The 15,756-nt window shown below is 42.3% G+C and overlaps 1 long non-coding RNA gene across 1 annotated transcript in view; it reads left to right on the forward strand.

The window, feature by feature from the left end:
- The first annotated feature begins 525 nt into the window (after positions 1–525).
- LOC107968869 (uncharacterized) overlaps positions 526–15,756 on the forward strand; it is a 142,903-nt gene continuing 127,672 nt past the window's right edge. Inside the window, exon 1 of the long non-coding RNA XR_001710389.3 lies at positions 526–2,415. This is a non-coding gene — a long non-coding RNA (uncharacterized LOC107968869). The remainder of the gene's footprint in view (positions 2,416–15,756) is intronic.

Here is a 15,756-nt window from a genome sequence, read left to right on the forward strand (position 1 = left end):
CAGTCCTTTTTAAGTTGGTGGCTGAGCTTGGTGAGGTGTGTTTTTAAAAGACCTTTAGTCCACTCTACTTTTCTTGAAGGCGGAGGACCATAAGGGATATAAAGGTTTCACTGAATACTAAGAGCCTGAAAAACTGCTTGGCTGATTTGACTAATAAAGGCTCGTCTGTTATCAGACTGTATAGAGGTGGGAAGGCTAAACTGAGGAATTATGTTTGACAGAAGGGAAGAAATGACTGTGGTGGCCTTCTCAGACCCTGTAGGAAAGGCCTTTACTTATTCAGTGAAAGTGTCTATTTAGACTAACAGGTATTTTAGTTTCCTGACTCGGGCATGTTGATTGAAGCTAATTTGCCAGTCCTGGGTGGGGGCAAATCCTCGAGCTTGATGTGTAGGGAAGGGAGGGGGCCTGAATAATCCCTGAGGAGTAGTAGAATAGCAGATGGAACACTGAGAAGTTATTTCCTTGAGGATAGATTTCCACGATGGAAAAGAAATGAGAGGTTCTAAGAGGCGGGCTAGTGGCTTGTACTATAGCATAACCTGCCTTTGCTGGTGTGTGGTGATTAGGCCTGGTGGAACCGCCATCAATAAATCAAGCGTGATCAGGGTGAGGAACAGGAAAGAAGGAAATCTGGGGAAATGGGATGAATGTCAGGTGGATCAGAGAGATACAGTCATGGGGGTCAGGTGCGGTATCAGGAATAATGTGGGAGGCCGGATTGAAGTCTGGGCCAGGAACAACGGTAATTGTGGGAGACTCAACAAAGAGTGAGTATAGCTGAAGGAGCCGGGAAGCAGAAAGTATATGCGTCAGGTATGAGGAAGAAAATAGATTTTGGAAGTTATGAGAACTGTAGAGAGTGAGTTGAGCATAGTTTGTGATTTTTAGGGCCTCTAACAGTATTAAAGCAGTGGCAGCCACTGCACGCAGACATGAGGGCTAGGCTAAAACAGTAAGGTCAAGTTGTTTGGACAGAAAGGCTACAGGGTGTGGTCCTGGCTCTTGTGTAAGAGTTCTGACCACACTAACCATGTTTAGGAAGGAAAGGAGTTGTTGTTTTGTAGAAGGTGCTGGGGTTTGAGAGATCAGTTGGACATGATTGGCAGGGAGAGCACGTGTGTTTTTATGAGAATTATGCCGAGATAGGTAACAGATGAGGAAGAAATTTGGGCTTGATGGAAGTAATGGGGGCTGTCTGTGAAGCTTTGCAGCAGTACAGCCTAGGTAATTTGCTGAGCTTGATGGGTGTCAGGGTCAGTCCAAGTGAAAGTGGAGAGAGGCTGGGATTAAGGGTGCAAAGGAATAGTAAAGAAAGCATGTTTGAGATCTAGAACAGAATAATGGGTTAGAGAGGCAGGTATTGAGGATAGGAGAGGCTATGGGTTTGGCACCACGGGGTGAATAGGCAAAACAATTTGGTTGATAAGGTGCAGATCCTGAACTAACTTGTAAGGCTTGTCTGGTTTTAGGACAGGTAAAATGGGAGAATTGTAAGGAGAGTTTATAGGCTTTAAAAGGCCATGCTGTAGCAGGCGAGTGATAACAGGCTTTAATCTTTTTAAAGCGTGCTGTGGGATGGGATATTGGAGTTGAGTGGGGTAAGGGTGATTAGGTTTTAATGAGATGGTAAGGGGTGCATGATCAGTCGCCAAGGAGGGAGTAGAGGTATCTTATACTTGTGGGTTAAGGTGGGGGGATACAAGAGGAGGACGCAAAGGAGGCTTTGGATTGGGAAGAAGGGCGGCAATGAGATACAGCTGTAGTCCAGGAATAGTCAGGGAAGCAGATAATTTAGTTAAAGTGTCTCAGTCTAATAAGGGAACTGGGCAGGTGGGGATAACTAAAAAGGAGTGCTTAAAAGAGTATTTTCTAAGTTGGCACTAGAGTTGGGGAGTTTTAAGAGGTTTAGCAGCCTGGCCGTCAATACCCACAACAGTTATGGAGGCAAGGGAAACAGGCCCTTGAAAAGAAGGTAATGTGGAGTGGGTAGCCTCCGTATTGATTAAGAAGGGGACGGGCTTACCTTTCACTGTGAGAGTTACCCGAAGCTCGGCGTTCGTGATGGTCTAGGGGGCTTCCGAGGCGATTGGGCAGTGTCAGTCTTCAGCCGCTAAGCCGAGAAGATCTGGGAAGGAGTCAGTCAGAGAGCCTTGGGCCAGAGTTCCAGGGGCTCTGGGAGTGGCTGCTAGGTGAGTTGAACAGTCTGATTTTCAGTGGGGTCCCACAGAGATGGGACGCGGCTTAGGAGGAATCCAGGGCAGCGGGCATTCCTTGGCCCAGTGGCCAGATTTCCGGCACGTGTAGCAAGCTCCTGGGGAAGGAGGTTCTGGAGGAACGCCTGGCCGCTGCGGTTCAGGCGTTTGGAAGTTCTCGTGTGCTGGAGATGTGGCTGGGATTTGTCTCACAGTGAAGGTAAGGAATTGCAACTTTTTTCTATTATTCTACACCTTGAAGGCGAGGTTAATTAAATCCTGTTGTGGGGTTTGAGGGCCGGAATTTAATTTTTGGAGTTTTATTTAATGTCGGGAGCAGATTGGGTAATAAAATGTATTTTGAGAATAAGACGGCCTTTTGACTTTTTAGGGTCTAGGGCTGTAAACTGTCTCAGGGTTGCTGCCAAACAAGTCATGAACTGGGCTGGATTTTTATATTTGATGAAAAAGAGCCTAAACGCTATCTGATTTGGGATAAAGAAAAAGGAGCATTAACCTTGACGATGCCTTTGGCTCCAGCCACCTTTTTAAGAGTAAATTGCTGGGCAGGTGGGGGAGGGCTAGTCACGGAACGAAACTGTAAGCCGGACCAGGTGTGAGGAGGGGAGGTGATACAAAGATTATAGGGTGGAGGAGCGGAGGCTGAGGAAGAATTGGGACCTAGCTTGGCCTGGCGAGGAGCAGCCTGGGGAGGAAGGGAGAGGTCAGATGGGTCTGTAGAAAAGGAAGATTAGAAAGACTCAGCGACGCTTGGAGTTGGTACTGAGGGGACAGGCAGGAGGGAAAGAAGGAAGATTTGGGACGAGTTGCACTGGGCACAGAGACTAGGAAGGGACTGATGTGTAAAAGAATGCCTGGATGTCAGGCACCTCAGACTGTTTGCCTATTTTACAACAAGAATTATTTAGATTTTGCAGGATGGAAAAATTCAAAGTGCCATTTTCTGGCTATTTGGAACTACTGTCGAGTTTGTATTGGGGTCAAGTGGCATTGCAGAAGAAGAGGCATTTAGGTTTTAGGTCAGGTGTGAGTTGAAGAGGTTTTAAGTTTTTGAAAACACAGGCTAAGGGAGAAGAAGGAGGAATGGAAGGTGGAAGCTTACCCATAGCGAAGGAGGCAAGTCCAGAGAAAAGAGTAGAGACACGGAGAAGGGGTGGAGGGTTCTTGCCCTCCAGAAAAGCAGAGAAGGGGTTGGGGCACGGAAATAAGGGATTGGGGCACAGAGATAAGAGGTCAGGGTACAGAAATAAGGGATTGGGGCACAGAGATAAGAGGTTGGGGTGCAGAAATAAGTGACTGGGGGGTTCTTGCCCCCTAGGAAAGCGGGACTTGCCGCTAAGGGTGAAGGAGAAGGGGTTGAGGGGTACTTGCCCCTGCCCCAGGAAAGCAGGACTTGCCACTAAGGGTGAAGGACCAAGGCAGGCGTCTCTGCATGGTCTGACACCTTTGAAACGTGGGTGAATAATCAGAGAAGTGTCCCAGCAATGATTAAACACCAAGGGAAGGCTGCCTTCCCAGTCCATGACCGGCGCCGGAGTTTTGGGTCCACAGATAAAACGTGTCTCCTTTGTCTCTCCCAGAAAATGAAAGGAATCGAAATTAAGAGAAGGGAGAGACTGAAGAGTGGAAAGGAGAAAGTGGTTGAGGGACAGTGAGAGAGGTTGGAGAAGAGAGTAAGAAGAGGCCGCTTACCCGATTACCAAATTTCATGCGCGTCTGTGTGAAGAGACCACCAAACAGGCTTTGTGTGAGCAACATGGCTGTTTATTTCACCCGGGTGCAGGCGGGCTGAGTCCGAAAAGAGAGTCAGCAAAGGGAGATAAGGGTGGCGCCGTTTTATCGGATTTGGGAAGGTAATGGAAAATTACAGTCAAAGGGGGTTTGTTCTCTGGCGGGCAGGAGTGGGGGTCGCAAGGTGCTCAGTGGGGGTGCTTTTTGAGCCAGGATGAGCCAGGAAAAGGACTTTCACAAGGTAATGTCATCACTTGTAGCAAGGACCGGCCATTTACACTTCTTTTGTGGTGGAATGTCATCAGTTAAGGTGGGGCAGGGCATATTCACTTCTTTTGTGATTCTTCAGTTACTTCAGGCCATCTGGGCGTATACGTGCAAGTCACAGGGGATGCGATGGCTTTGCTTGGGCTCAGAGGCCGACATTCGTCTCACTAAATTCTCAGAAACAATCCTATGTGGTTGGTACCATTATTACTATCTCTGTATTACAAGTTTGGAAATTTAAAGATACAGAGAGTCACATTGACTTGTCTAAAGCCACAAATCCAACTCCTCACAATGTCTAAGGCTTTGTTTCAGAAAGTTTTGTCCTCTAGTCCTTCATCACATTATTTGAAGCCCCGACCAGCAACTTCGCGTGGCCCAGCGAGCTGCAGGACCCACTTTGATGGCTCTGTTCTCAGAACAGGGTGGGGAGCACTGGTGGGGAATGCGGCATAAATCTCCACCTCATAACCCAAGAGCCTCTACTCCAAGGCCATAACTCCACATCCATCAGGCTGAGGCCTGGGAGTGTTATTAGAGAAAGCACTGGGGATAATTCTTTCCAGGAAAGGGCTTTTTGCTCTGTGATTCATTAAAGACTCCCCCTCTCCAAGCTGCCTCTTGCTGAGGAGCCAGCGGCTCATTTTCACAGCAGTGAGAGAACATTTCTTTGTCCTCCGACAACAGGGGTTCCAGTGAAGACTTTTGATTTCCATATCCCCCTGTAAGAGGAAGGCCCAGAAGCAAAATTCTCGTTAAATATTTGTTGCCTCCTCTCCACCCCTTTCTCTGTGTGTCAGGCCCCAACAAACCTCCTTAATCACAGGGCAATCAAGCCCTGAAGAGCTGGGCTTGCTGGCTCAGGAGGGGTGTTGGGCACCCAGCAGAGAGGGGTTGAAGCCTGGGTTTCCTCTAGAGTGGGATGGAATTGCACAGTAGCCACGTGGCCATGAATGGGACTTGGAATTGAGCAAATGGGAAGTTTTGGAGAACAAATTTACTCTCCTATAGCCATCACTCACCAACACCATGTTAATGCACACACCATCTCTTCCTGCCCTCTCAAATGCTTCCCTTCGAGTCAGTTGCTATTGATTTTTTTCTCTGGTTCTCCTTGATCACATCTCTTAAGGAGTTATCCAGGTTCTAGTTCTTGACTTTCCCAGATGGTCCCACCAGCTGGGAACTCACTGTCCCCCCTACACCTGGTACATTGTGACAAGGACAGAAACAATATCCACAGATTTCAACACAAGAATGTGTTGAAAGCTGCTCTCTACAGGCATGGAATTGGTGTGCCCATTCTGCCCACACTGGACATCCAAGATCACTGCTCTTGATCTTGGAGATTCACACTTGATTTTAGCTTCTTTTGGGTGTGATAATCCATGTATTAGTTGGGTCTTTGGCTTATTTGATTCTGACTTCACAACTGGGCCTAACCTCTGGATCCTTTTTATCTCCCACCATTGCAGAAGAGAGGTTTTCTCTGCCAGTATAAGCCTCATAGAACTACTCAGTAGGGCTGTATCTGAAAAGATGTGACAGAAATGAGCCCAAACCCAATGTTGGGATCTGGGAAAAGACCAATTTTTGCTGAAGGGGCTGGAGGCCTGAAGCCATATCTTCAAGGTTGAGTGGGTGGTGACTAGACCAGGAAGCCTCCATCCCTTGATTGAGACCTTTGGCACCCAGCAGAGGCTTTCTTTTTCTTTTTTTTTTATTTAAGTTTTAGGGTACATGTGCACATTGTGCAGGTTAGTTACATATGTATACGTGTGCCATGCTGGTGTGCTGCACCCACTAACTTGTCATCTAGCATTGGTTATATCTCCCAATGCTATCCCTCCCCCCTGCCCCCACCCCACCACAGTCCTCAGAGTGTGATATTCCCCTTCCTGTGTCCATGTGATCTCATTGTTCAATTCCCACCTATGAATGAGAATATGCGGTGTTTGGTTTTTTGTTCTTGTGATAGTTTACTGAGAATGATGATTTCCAATTTCATCCATGTCCCTACAAAGGACATGAACTCATCATTTTTTATGGCTGCATAGTATTCCATGGTGTATATGTGCCACATTTTCTTAATCCAGTCTATCATTGTTGGGCATTTGGGTTGGTTCCAAGTCTTTGCTATTGTGAATAATGCCGCAATAAACATACGTGTGCATGTGTCTTTATAGCAGCATGATTTATAGTCCTTTGGGTATATACCCAGTAATGGGATGGCTGGGTCCAATGGTATTTCTAGTTCTAGATCCCTGAGCAATCGCCACACTGACTTCCACAATGGTTGAACTAGTTTACAGTCCCACCAACAGTGTAAAAGTGTTCCTATTTCTCCACATCCTCTCCAGCACCTGTTGTTTCCTGACTTTTTAATGATTGCCATTCTAACGGGTGTGAGATGGTATCTCATTGTGGTTTTGATTTGCATTTCTCTGATGGCCAGTGACGATGAGCATTTTTTCATGTGTTTTTTTGGCTGCATAAATGTCTTCTTTTGAGAAGTGTCTGTTCATGTCCTTTGCCCACTTTTTGATGGGGTTGTTTTTTTCTTGTAAATCTGTTTGAGTTCATTGTAGATTCTGGATATTAGCCCTTTCTCAGATGAGTAGGTTGTGAAAATTTTCTCCCATTTTGTAGGTTGCCTGTTCACTCTGATGGTAGTTTCTTTTGCTGTGCAGAAGCTCTTGAGTTTAATTAGATCCCATTTGTCAATTTTGTCTTTTGTTGCCATTGCTTTTGGTGTTTTGGACATGAAGTCCTTGCCCATGCCTATGTCCTGAATGGTAATGCCTAGGTTTTCTTCTAGGGTTTTTATGGTTTTAGGTCTAAGGTTTAAGTCTTTAATCCATCTTGAATTGATTTTTGTATAAGGTGTAAGGAAGGGATCCAGTTTCAGCTTTCTACATATGGCTAGCCAGTTTTCCCAGCACCATTTATTAAATAGGGAATCCTTTCCCCATTGCTTGTTTTTCTCAGGTTTGTCAAAGATCAGATAGTTGTAGATATGTGGCGTTATTTCTGAGGGCTCTATTCTGTTCCATTCATCTATATCTCTGTTTTGGTACCAGTACCATGCTGTTTTGGTTACTGTAGCCTTGTAGTATAGTTTGAAGTCAGGTAGTGTGATGCCTCCAGCTTTGTTCTTTTGGCTTAGGATTGACTTGGTGATGAGGGCTCTTTTTTGGTTCCATATGAACTTTAAAGTAGTTTTTTCCAATTCTGTGAAGAAAGTCATTGGTAGCTTGATGGGGATGGCATTGAATCTGTACATTACCTTGGGCAGTATGGCCATTTTCACGACATTGATTCTTCCTACCCATGAGCATGGAATGTTCTTCCATTTGTTTGTATCTTCTTTTATTTCCTTGAGAAGTGGTTTGTAGTTCTCCTTGAAGAGGTCCTTCACATCCCTTTTAAGTTGGATTCCTAGGTATTTTATTCTCTTTGAAGCAATTGTGAATGGGAGTTCACTCATGATTTGGCTCTCTGTTTGTGTGTTGTTGGTGTATAAGAATGCTTGTGATTTTTGTACATTGATTTTGTATCCTGAGACTTTGCTGAAGTTGCTTATCTGCTTAAGGAGATTTTGGGCTGAGACACTGGGGTTTTCTAGATATACAATCATGTCGTCTGCAAACAGGGACAATTTGACTTCCTCTTTTCCTAATTGAATACCCTTTATTTCCTTCTCCTGCCTAATTGCCCTGGCCAGAACTTCCAACACTATGTTGAATAGGAGTGGTGAGAGAGAGCATCCCTGTCTTGTGCCAGTTTTCAAAGGGAATGCTTCCAGTTTTTGCCCATTCAGTATGATATTGGCTGTGGGTTTGTCATAGATAGCTCTTATTACTTTGAAATACGTCCCATCAATACCTAATTTATTGAGAGTTTTTAGCATGAAGGGTTGTTGAATTTTGTCAAAGGCTTTTTCTGCATCTATTGAGATAATCATGTGGTTTTTGTCTTTGGCTCTGTTTATATGCTGGATTACATTTATTGATTTGCATATATTGAACCAGCCTTGCATCCCAGGGATGAAGCCCACTTGATCATGGTGGATAAGCTTTTTGATGTGCTGCTGGATTCGTTTTGCCAGTATTTTATTGAGGATTTTTGCATCAATGTTCATCGAGGATATTGGTCTAAAATTCTCTTTTTTGGTTGTGTCTCTGCCCGGCTTTGGTATCAGAATGATGCTGGCCTCATAAAATGAGTTAGGGAGGATTCCCTCTTTTTCCATTGATTGGAATAGTTTCAGAAGGAATGGTACCAGTTCCTCCTTGTACCTCTGGTAGAATTCGGCTGTGAATCCATCTGGTCCTGGACTCTTTTTGGTTGGTAAACTATTGATTATTGCCACAAATTCAGCTCCTGTTATTGGTCTATTCAGAGATTCAACTTCTTCCTGGTTTAGTCTTGGGAGAGTGTATGTGTCGAGGAATTTATCCATTTCTGCTAGATTTTCTAGTTTATTTGCATAGAGGTGTTTGTAGTATTCTCTAATGGTAGTTTGTATTTCTGTGGGATCGGTGGTGATATCCCTTTTATCATTTTTTATTGTGTCTATTTGATTCTTCTTTTTTTCTTTATTAGTCTTGCTAGCAGTCTATCAATTTTGTTGATCCTTTCAAAAAACCAGCTCCTGGATTCATTAATTTTTTGAAGGGTTTTTTGTGTCTCTATTTCCTTCAGTTCTGCTCTGATTTTAGTTATTTCTTGCCTTCTGCTAGCTTTTGAATGTGTTTGCTCTTGCTTTTCTAGTTCTTTTAATTGTGAAGTTAGGGTGTCAATTCTGGATCTTTCCTGCTTTCTCTTGTGGGCATTTAGTGCTATAAATTTCCCTCTACACACCCAGCAGAGGATTTCAAAAGTCATTCTAATCTGTTTCTCCCTGACATCCGTGTTTAAGTTTCTTATCAACACTCCTGCAAAGAGTATCTGGAAGGAGCTGCTTAAAGTTGTGAAAACCATGCTCATAGCAATTGTCAGAGGTGATTGAAGGGGTTAAGAGGAAAGAAGAGGCTCAGGCACCAGTCTATTCGTTTCCCTGGAACTCAGGGCTACTGGAGCCCCGGTAATTTGAGAATCAGTTCTCCAGAAGGGCATCGCTAGGCAAAGTTACTTTAGTGTTAAATAAATAGAATTTGCCTGTTCAAATCATCACCTGCAACTCCGCTTACTGTATGTATGTGTTTTTAACCAATCTCAAACATAACTAGGCAAATAAAGGAAGAACCATAGTTACAGCATTTAAGATGTATGACCAGAATTTGCAACCCAGGCATTTAAGGCAGCAGCAAGAGAGAATGGAGAATTTTAGTCAGGAACAGCAGTGGAGACTATCCCAAAAGGGGCTCTTTAGTGTGGGTGAGCACTAGCTTCAAGCACTAGCCGTGCTATATACCAGTCTGATGAATCACAGCAGACTAGTTATGTAGGCTGGCAAAAGTCTCCCCTAGGGGTTGGTTAATGAGAATCCTGTTGGGCTGCTGGGGCTACAAAATGGTGCTCACACAGACTTAAGAATAGAGTGTTGGAAATTGGTTCCAATTTTTAATAGCTAAATCTTACTTCAATGGGTTGTGATCAGCAGTGATCATATCCTCAAACCAATAAACCAAGGGGTTGTGATAGTTAACTGTGTTTCTGCATCTTCAGAACTCAATGGTGATCTTTTTACCAATATCACTAAGGATGAAGAAGTGGTAGCCTTTCCAGTTCCCTAAAAAGACTGTAAGACAAAAAGATGAACTCACCCTAGCTCCACCCCTGACTTACTGTGTGCCTTTAAGGAACTCACTTTGCTATTCTGAAACCTGAGTTTCTACCTCTGGAAAATGAGAAGGCTATGTTAATGAGTTATCTCAGCCCTTCCAACTCTAACATTCTATCAGTTTGCAACAATGTAAGCTGTGCTTTGTTGATAAGTGCAGTCAGGTTTCCTGTCCTTGGAACATCTACCAATGAGTTATTCTGAGTTACATAACTAATGAGGTTTTCCAGATTACATTGAAAGTTCAAATACCCATTGTCAGCACTCAGTCATGACACCAAAAACTGGGAGGCTACTGAGACTTGAATCCTGTGCTAGAAGCTACTCCAAAAGAACCAGGTTGAAGGGTGTCCCAGAGATGGACCTGGAGTTCTCCAGGAACTGTCTCCATTTATAACTGAGCCAACTGCCTAAAAATGCCTGGCTCTTGCCAAAGATATAAGAAACAATGGGCTTTTCCTTTACAAATGTTTCGTCAACTCAAAATATAGGACCCAAAAGTAACCACTCTGAATTGGGCTCTGAGCAATTGAAAGAAATAATATTCTTTTCTTTTTCTTTTTTTTAAGTCAGGGTCTCACTCTGCCACCCAGACGGTGGCGGGATCACAGCTCACTCAACCTCCATCTCCCGGGATCAATCAATCCTCCTGCCTCAGCCTCCCAAGTAGCTGGGACTACGAGTACCCACCACCATGCCTGGCTAATTTTTTTTTTTTTTTTTGTATTTTTAGTAGATACGGGGTTTCACCATGTTGCCCAGGGTGGTCTTGATCTCCTGGGCTCAAATGATCTGTGCACTTCAGTCTCCCAAAATGCTGGGATTAGAGGTGTGAGCAATTGCACCCAGGATTCTATTTTTTGTTTTGTTTTAAAGAAAACTTTCTGATTATAAAGGGACACTGAAAAAAACCCTCAAATATGGTATTTCCAATTATTTTCTAGATGTGCAGTCTTCAGCAGTGCATTGGAGATAACACAGAAATAATTAGAAAAGACTTGTACAACTATCGATCTTTCTGTGAAATGGAAGGGAAAGTAGGTATTTGATAAGAGCCTTATACAGCAAGGGAGATTTTGCATCTTAGTGCCTTTTCTAAGTTACCTTTGGTTAAGTCAATGTCCCTGTCTGGCCTGCAAATCCCAGATGTGAAAAAAAAAAAAAATTGAAATTCAATTCAATGTGTCTTTTTTTTTTTTTTTTTTTTTTGACAAAGTCTCACTTCATCACCCAGGCTAGAGTGCAGTGGCACAATCTGGCTCACTGCAATCTCCGTCTCCCGGGTTCAAGCGATTCATTTGCCTGCCTCAGCCTCTCAAGTAGCTGGGATTACAGGGGTGCACCACCACACCCAGCTAAACTTTTTTTTGTATTTTTATTAGAGATGGGGTTTCATCATGTTGGCCAGGCTGGTCTCGAACCCTTGACCTCAAGTAATCTGCCTGCCTTGGCCTCCCAAAGTCCTGTGATTACAGGCGTTAGCCACTGCACCCTGTCCAATGTGTCTTAACAACCTTATTTCCTTTATGTATCTTAGATTATTTAGGGCTCTTTTGACGATGAGTGACAGAAATCCCAACCCAAAATGCTTTAAGAGAAACATAAATCATAAACTCTTCAGTGAACTGAGGAGTCCAGGCATAGATCTAGGGAATGTAGATTCAGGCATAGGTGGTCCTGGGATCAAAGATGATGTCATCAGAGGCCAGGGACTTACACCCATCTGTTAGTCTTTCCTTGGGGTGTATAGTTTTCTGTTCTAAATCCCACAGGATGGGCAGATAAGCACACAAGGTTCTGAGCTTTCATCTATGAAAAAAAGGTTTCTCACTCTCAACAGCTGGAAACATACTCTGCAGACATGAATCTCATTGTCCTGAATTGGGTCATGTGGTCAGTCTCATCCAATCACTGGGTATAGATAAATGGAAATCACCTTAGGCCAATCAGTGTCCTCCCCTGGAGGAGTGGTGAACTCCCTTCAAACCAATGGGCTGAGTGTGGGGAATGACTATTTCCCAAAGAAAATTCTGGGCACTTTTTTTTATCAGAAGAAAAGAGAATCGTAGTCAGAAGAAACAACAAAGGTTTAACCACTGAAATTCCTGGGAATCTGAAGAAAGGGTACATCTTCCCAGGCAATAAACAAATGTACTAACAAAAAAACAAAATCAAAAACAAAGGTTACATAAGTAATCAAAAAATTAAGAGACGCCATAAAACTTGCCCATGGATCCCGGTTACTTTTAGAAGATACTTCCTTTAGGAATTGTTCTCAAATCATGCTTGACCTGCTGATAACTCACCTGGCTGGAAAAGGCAAATTCTCATGTTCTGCTTGAGCCAAGGCCAGGAAGGAGCCCCTCACATAAACCCATCTAACCGAGGTGCCCTCCAGTCTAGGTTTTCACATATTCCACAGGCATTTCCGCACTTTCTGGCATGCATAAAAATAGCTACAGCCCTTTTGGAAGATAATTTCACAATATGTATCAATAGCATTAAACTACCAAAGCCCTTTAACTCAGAAATTCCACTTTGGGGAATGTAGCCTAAGAAAAATCACCAAACATACAGAACAGCTTTATGCATAAATATGTTAATTGTCCCATTGGTATAATAAAATGAAAATGTGAATGTTCATCAATAGCCAATGGTTAGGTAAATTGTGGAGCACACATTTGTTGAGCTGTAATACAATCATCAAGCACTCTGTTTTAAATAAAGAATGTGACCCAACACAGGGAATGTTAGCATTTTAATGTTGAAAGACAAAATCCAGATATGAGGTTAGATAAACAATTTATGCAATTTTGTATGTGTACAGGATTGTGCAATCTAATGATTTATATAGAGGTATTAAAATATTTATTTAAAATAATGGAATTGAGCTGCTCTTGGGCTCCAGTAGAAAGTTCATGTTTCTTTTCCATCTCTATTCTTTCATTCTTTTGTAAGCATAATTCACTTCATAATGAAAAAAGCCAACTCTCTTGAAATTAACAAATAAACGATAAACAAATGAGATGGTTATGGTTGGTAAAATGTTCTCTCTCAAATAACATAAGGGAAAGGAAACACCAATGGGACGAAATAAGGTAAAGAAAATCTTTCATTGAGTTTTTCTTCATTGAGTAAAGGCAAAGATCTATCATCCTTGACACTTTCCCAACATGTTTCCATGTTTGCTTGAACAAACAACCTAACTCTAACCCTAACCCTAACCCAACCTTAACCCTAACTCTAACTATGTGTGAAATTAATGAATTAAGTGCTTGTGATACTAGCAAGTTACTGGGTTAAGGTAGCCATTGGAGAATGAAATGAAATCAGGAGGATTTGAAAATTGTACCTCAATGGAAGAGCTTTGTTCTTCGAAATTCTTGATGTTGGCTTTCTGGAAGATGCTGCCTTTGCACACATTGCTCTGGGTTTAGAAGATCCAGAATAGAAGGCTAAAAGGGGACTTGCAGGACATGTTTTCCAGCAAGTTTTATCCATCCACTGTGAGTTCATCACACACACTTTACTATAGACAACACCGAACTTAGCAAATTGAAGAGTATTCAGGGTGACCCTTAGGTACTCAGAAACTTAAATAGTATCACTGGAATTTCTTTTTAGGGTGACCAACCATCCCTATTTGCTGGGACTGAGGGGTTTGCCAGGACATAGGACTTTCAGTGCTGGAACTGGGACTGTTGGTTGGTCTTCCAACCTGTCAAATCCATCATCTGGTGCTTCACACTTTACATATGTAGCATGTTCCTATCCATCCACACCTCCCCATCGGCCCCATCACTATCTTAGTCCTTCACCACAATGCTAGTTTTGGAAAGCATGTCTGATTATGTCTATTCTCTGATTCAAATCCTTGAAAAACTTACTGCTTGTAGAAAAGAGACACATCAATTACATGGCACTGTGTGGCCATTCCCCTGCCTGCCCTAGGTCTCCTCTCCCACCATCCTTCTCCTAGTCATTCCCCACACCCCCTTGGCTTCCTTTTGTCCTTCGTATTTACCCTGTGATCATTCATTTTATGTGTCAACTTGGCTAAGCCATGGTACTTAGATAATTGGTTAAATACCAATCTTGATGTTGCTGCAAAAGTATTTTTAGATGAGATTAACATTTAAATAAATTGACCTTTGAATAAAGCAGATTACCCTAATGTGGTTGGATCTTATCCAATCAGTTGAAGGCTTTTATAAATAAGAGACCTGAGTCCTCTAAAGAAGAGGGAATTCTGCCTCCAGACTGCCTTTGGACTCAAACTACAACATCAACCCTCTCCCATGTCTCCAGCCTGCCAGCCTACCTTGCAGATTTTGGACTTGACATCTCATACAATTGTATGAGCCAATTCCTTAAAGTAAAAATCTATCTCACACATCATATTGGTTCTGTTTATTTGAGGAATTCTAATTAATACTTGCCCATATCCCAGAAAGTGGTTTTCCTATTATGGTAGTTATTCCTGACCTCCCTGACCAGCTAAAATCTTCATGCTATACTCTGTCAAAATACCTTTATAACCCAGGCATAGAAATAGTACATACATTTATACAATTGTTGACAGGTGTCTGTTTCTCTACTAGAAGAAGATGTTTTTGATTTACTATAGTAGGTGCTCATTAAATATTTACCAAATGAATAAATGCACTCTGAATGAGCTACAATGTGTATCTTGGGTCAATAGACACTGAAAAACACTGATTTATTCCACCCCCTTTATTTTATGGATGGGAAACTGAGGCCCATAAACTCAAGCATGTGCTGGGACCACATCAATTGGTTTTGCAATTATATCCAATTATTACTTTTGTGTTTTGAATTATTTTTGAAGAATACACAGTACCTTAAATAATCAGTAGTTGTCAATCTTAACTGCCAAGCAATGTGAAAAATATAATTATCCAAACTCATGCAGAACCACTGTCATATCTTCATTCTCTCTGCCAGCGGAAAAATATTAGAGTGTGATCTACAAAGGGAAAGAGAAAAGGAGACTGATTTGTAACTTTTTCCTAACCTAAATCCTTAGAATACATATGAGTTTATAAATCTGTGTGACTGTCCCTTTGCTTGCATTTGAGAAATGAGTCCAGAAGTCTATTGACCACTTACCCATGATATATACTATTCATGTAGGCATTAAAACAATAATTACAGGGTATCTACTATATGGCAGGCACTTTACTAGGTACCACGGGGGAAAGGGCAGAAATGAATTAGGTGAGTACCGCCTTCAAATTGCTTATAATCTCTTAAAAATGATAATATGTTCCCAAGGCAACATAGAGTAGCACATAACAATTAAGCTTCCAACTTTTGTATAGAAGAGAAAATTCACTTCCTGCAGGATGTTTTGAAAAGGCATGATGCAGGATGAGGTTTTGGAATGAGGCTTTGAAGGATGAGAGGGATTTTGAAATGTAGACCTACAGGAAAGATCATTTAAGGTTGAAATACCAAGCAAACCAGCAAACACAAAAGCCTGAAGGCTAGAAAAAAATATTAGATCTGATTCGATTTTGTTTTGTCGCCTAGAGTATAGGTGAATTTTTATCTTTACTAATTTGTTCATATTTTCCGTTCATCATTTACCTATTCATTCATTCAAAAAAATGTCTATTGAGTGCTCCCTCTGTGACAGTCCCCAATTTAGGTCCTAGTTACAGACAGAGGAAATCACAATTATTTTGGTCCTAGTTTTGGGAGGTTTTCAGTCTAGTGCATGAGATGGACTTCAGT

This window comes from Pan troglodytes, chromosome 18 (genome assembly GCF_028858775.2).
Source record: "Pan troglodytes isolate AG18354 chromosome 18, NHGRI_mPanTro3-v2.0_pri, whole genome shotgun sequence".
Classification (NCBI taxonomy): Eukaryota; Metazoa; Chordata; class Mammalia; order Primates; family Hominidae; genus Pan; species Pan troglodytes.